The 4,907-nt window shown below is 53.9% G+C and overlaps 1 protein-coding gene across 1 annotated transcript in view; it reads left to right on the top strand.

The window, feature by feature from the left end:
* The first annotated feature begins 4,524 nt into the window (after nucleotides 1-4,524).
* LZTS3 (leucine zipper tumor suppressor family member 3) overlaps nucleotides 4,525-4,907 on the top strand; it is a 140,515-nt gene continuing 140,132 nt past the window's right edge. The window contains exon 1 of the mRNA XM_024193798.2: nucleotides 4,525-4,645. The gene's annotated coding sequence lies outside the window, so the exon portion shown is untranslated. The remainder of the gene's footprint in view (nucleotides 4,646-4,907) is intronic.

Raw genomic sequence — 4,907 nt, 5'->3', positions numbered from 1 at the left:
CTGGCGAGACCTTTGCCCACAGGTAATGAGCTATGCAATAACCGCCCCCCCACAAGAAACCTCTTGCAATGCGCTGCACCCAATTTCCATGAGTAAACAGTGTTTTACAAAGTATCTGTTTGCACTACCGCTGCCTGCCTTTTAATAATGCCGTTGTCAAATGGAGAACACACAGTATAATTGATGGGGTGTTTTTAACTCCCTCACACGGAGTGCCGTAAGAACGGACAGTACCACGGGGGGTAAATCGCGTACAGAGGCAGCGTTCCTTGCCTGAAATGCTCTGCCTGACACAACGCCTTACGAAACCTGAGACCCACTTCGGGAGTGCTGTGCACGTAGCTAGACTCGAGGAGGAGGGGGAGAACTAGAGGTGGAGTAATCTCTCTATTCCCTTCTAGGCTACAAAGCAGGAAACCCTCACTTGACTCACTATCTTTTGAGTGCATCCACGCCACTGAGTGCAGAGATACGACTCACCTGAGCATCCGGCTCTTCTCTAAATGGGGGTAGGAGAAATCTAAGTCGCTCATAGGCTTTAAGGCCAGAAGGGCAAATCGTGATCATCTGGTCTGAGCTCCTGCACATCGCAGGCCACAGAAGCTCACCCATCCACTCCTGTCGTCAGAGGCGGACGATAGTTTTGTGGAGCACTGGGCGAGAGCAAGTGGGGGCCTCTCCCCACCCCTTCTGCTTGCAGTCCTCCCCCGCCCCGGTGCTCCTGCCAGGGAAATGGGATCGGGGCACGGGGGCTTGCCTCGCTGCGCCCACCCGCCTGGCACTCCTGCTGGAGAGAACTCGCGCCCGGACCCCGAACCCCGGCAGGAGTGCCAGATGAGCAGGTCCGGGTGCAAGGGCACCTATTTATCCAGGGGCCCCCAATTGGCCAAGGCCCCTGGGCCCAGGCCCTGTTGGCCCAGTGGCTAATCCGCCACTGCCTGTAGTAGGCTCATAACCTCTGGCTGTCCTCAAATCATGATTTAAAGACCTCAAGTTACAGAGAATCCACCATTCACTCTAGTTCAAACCAGCAAATGACGTGTGCAGAAGGCGGCAACAAAACCAAACCAAACCAGCCTCTCTGCTAATCTGACCTGGGAGAAAATTCCTTCACAACTCCAAATATGGTGGTCAGTTAGACCCTGAACATATGGGAAAGACCCACCAGCCAGACACCTGGGAAAGACTTTTCTGTAGTAACTCAGAGCCCTCCCCAGCTAGTGACCCATCTTTGGCCATTGGTGATACTTGACATACAATTGCTTGAGTATCTGGGCAGAACCTCCCAATCCCACCTTTTCCCTCTCATCACCTTGAAGCTATGCCCTCTTCTCCCCTTTGTAGGATCATAGAATCATGGGACTGGAAGGGACCTCAAGAGGTCATCTAGTCCAGTCCCCTGCACTGAGGCAGGGCTACCTAATATCTTCTAGCCTAATTTTACTCTGGTTAAAATATCCTGGGGAAGCCGTAACACTCTCACTGTGGCATTAACTCCTTGTGATGTGGGTAGGAGACACACCTGTTGTGGGGGAACCAATGGCAGTGTGGCCCTGCAACTTATTTGGCTATGAGTGGGGGGGGGGGAAGGAAGGGGCCTAGGAAGGGAGCACAAAGAGACTTGGGCTGCGTGTGCTCGGTCAGAGACAGGGTGAGATTAGCGTTACCTGTGTATCCGTGCCCTGTAGACCCAACTCCTGCTGCTTCCATGAATCTGCCATTCCCAAATAAATGTGTTAGTCTCTAAGGTGCCACAAGGACTCCTCGTTGTTTTTGCTGATACAGACTAACACGCTACCACTCTGAAACTGTACAATCTGTAATTCAGCGAAGGAGTTTAAAGCCTCTGGAAGGAGCTCTATAAATCTACTTAGTATTATTATTAATAAATGAGAGGTTTTATCAGCGCAGGAGGTTGTGCTCACTGAAAGAGGCGGCGGCGGCAGCAGCAGCATGTGGAGAAAACTACTGAATTGTTACATTGAAAACCAACTATTTGTGAACCTACCAGGACATAGCGATCAGTATGTGCACAAATGTTTGTTGCGTGGTGGACAATGGCGCTGCACTGAGTTCATGTGCTCTTACCCATGCTAGAGGTCGAGCATGGTGCAACACCTATTGGTAAGGTTACCCAAGAGTTTCCATTTTAAAGCCCCTTTAATTAGCTGCTCATAACTCTTTTCAAATAAGTTAGGCCAGGGGTTCTCACACTTCATTGCACCACGACCCCCTTTTGACAACAAAAATTACTACACGGCCCCAGGATGGGGGACTGAAACCTAAGCCTGCCCGAGCCCCACTGCCCCAGGCGGGGGGGCCATAGCCGAAGCCCAAGGGCTTCAGCCCCAGGGTGAGGGCCTGTAATCTGAGCCCCACCAGCTAGGGCTGAAGCCTTTGGGCTCAGGCTTTGGCCCCGGGCACAGCACGTCTAACTCCAGCCTTGGTAACCCCATTAAAATGGGGTCACGACCTACTTTAGGGTCCTGACCCACAGTCTGAGAACCGCTGGGTTAGGCCTAGATTTTCTAGTTGGGTCTCTGTGACAGGATGACTTTTCTCCCCTGATTTAAATACAATTCAGCCATTTTTCAGCAGGGAGGTGATGGGAGAACCACTTATACCAATATTTTTTAAAAAAAGTTGTGCCTCTTTTAGAGTGCTAGCACCACTTCAGCTGGAAGAAACCTGAAATCTGTCAGAGAGTTGGTTCTTCATCCATGTGCCTTGCAGGGGCTTGTGGGAAATTCCATTTTGACTTAGCTGAGTGGAGGCATCCACTGTGGGCTCAACTGCCAGCTCAGAATCTGTCAGCAGCAATGAGTGGTTGGCTAAAGACATTTGCCATGGTTTCCTCGTTGCTGATCCGACCATTCGCCCACCAGCATTTGACCTTCCATGTCAGCTTTGGACTTTGCTGAACAGGTTCTAAACTAGCCCAGGAATATACTCCACTATCCTCTACACATGAGGTTAGCATGATGACCCACTTTGTCAATGTTGCCTCCATCAGTCAATGGCGCATGTTGACGACAGTGTCAACTAACTAGATTTCATGGTGGCCTCAGGGTCCTTCATTCTGTTGATGCAGCTGCTGTTGGTGACCCAGCAAGCACTGCAAACGCTAGAAGAACTTAGCTGAGTTTCATAGTTTAAAGGACAGACTGGGCGGAGGAGTGAAATTCACCTCCATGCAGAGGGCTAGCATGTACTTCTGCACCATGTACATCCCTATGAGCAACTCTGGAACCCCGGCCATGTGGCATAAGCATCATCGTATATCACCTGGGTGAGCTTCTATATGCAGTGGGGGCCAAACCTCACTCTGCTTATACACACGTGTGAGCGGTGCACTAGAAACCTAAGATTAACCCAAACCAACGGTTAGCATTGGGGATTGAATACCAGTCCTCTGCTCTAATCAATAGCCAAGCCTGCCTCTAACGTGGTGGCATCCCTATAGAGCTGATTTTTTAAAAAAAATAGCTTAATGTGGGCCTTATCCTCTCTGATCAACTTCCAGTGCATGTCAAATGTGATTTCCCATAAGAGCCCCAACACTTTAGGACCTGGGTGCACTTAATTCATGCCTGTCAGGCATGAAACAGCTATTATCCCCATTTTACAGCTGCAGAACTGAGGCAGAGAGAGAAACTAAGGTCAAATCAAGTGGAGCTGGGCCCCGAGGTGCTTTTGAAGATCCCGCTGGGGGCCTATCCGCATCTGTAGGCTCCTAAATAAAAATTGGGTGCTACGGGTATGTCTACACGGCATTGTAAACCTGGACTCAGATTTGAACCCAACCCGCCCCCAATCATCCCCCTACAAATCTCTCTAATTTGGGGCAGCAAGCACACAGGGAGGGTGGCTCAGAGCCCCAGTCCCCGAGACTCTCGGCCAAGCCCTGTCATTTTGCAGAGTGGACGCGGCTCAAGCCGCAGCCTGGGGGTCAGAAGAGTGCAGCGTGGAGGTGGGTGGGAGACCCAGATTCAGCAACTGGAAACCCAGGTTTACCAGGCAGCGAGGAAACAAAGTCCCGCAGCCCGGATCCCACAGAGCCGGGTTTTCCAGGGCCGCCTAGACCGCCCCTAATAAGTGACTTGCCCAGGGCATCTGTGGCAGTGGCGGGATTCGAACCCACGGCGCCTGCATCCCCGTCACGTGTCCTACAACTCATCCCCCCCCCCCCGCAGGAGGGGCTCGGTGCAGGGCTCCGTGCAAAAGCCTCGCGTGGCCGCGGACGGGTTAATCAGCTGCTAAACGGGGCAGCGGCTCATCTGGGGAGCCGGCGGGTGGGGGCCGGAGCGGGAAGAGTTAAAGGGAAGCAGCCCGGGCACGTCCCACCCTCCGCGCCTCTCCCCGGCTCTGTTAGGCTGCCGGCTGGCGGGGGGTGGGCCGGGGGCTGGCTGCTCTTTGCCGCAGGAAGGGGGGAACGGGGCTGCGAGCGGGGAGAGGAGCCGAGCCCCGCTCAGCCCGCGAGGATCGGCCGAGCGGCTGCAGCCCTGCACGGAGCCATTGATGGATTCTTTCCTGGGAGGCGTTTGATTCCGGGGCCAGCCTTGTATGTCTGGCTCTTGCTCCGCCAGGGAGGGGATCGCCCATCCGGACGCTGGAGCCAGGCAGCATCACCGCATTCCTGCCAAGAGTAAGGCGGGGGGGGGGGGGGGGCTCCTACCTTTCCCCACGCGCGGGCGTTTTGGGGGGCGCAGGGGGGAAAGGTGGGTGCTGGCTGTGGCAATGCACTTCAGTGCCGTCGCTGGTGCAGCCTGGAACATTGCATGGGAAAGGGGGGTGCAAATCTGGCGCATCTTGGGAAAACCTGTATGGGGAGGGGGGGTAAGGGTGGATGGATTTGTGGGCCAGCACCCTGGTTGTAGCCATCGAATCAAACACTTTGGGGGGGGGGG

Source organism: Terrapene carolina, unplaced genomic scaffold (genome assembly GCF_002925995.2).
Source record: "Terrapene carolina triunguis isolate 2854851 unplaced genomic scaffold, T_m_triunguis-2.0 Scaffold66, whole genome shotgun sequence".
Lineage (NCBI taxonomy): Eukaryota > Metazoa > Chordata > Testudines > Emydidae > Terrapene > Terrapene triunguis.
The sequence above is the reverse complement of the archived record's forward strand: the minus strand, read 5'-3'. Positions and strand labels throughout refer to the sequence as shown.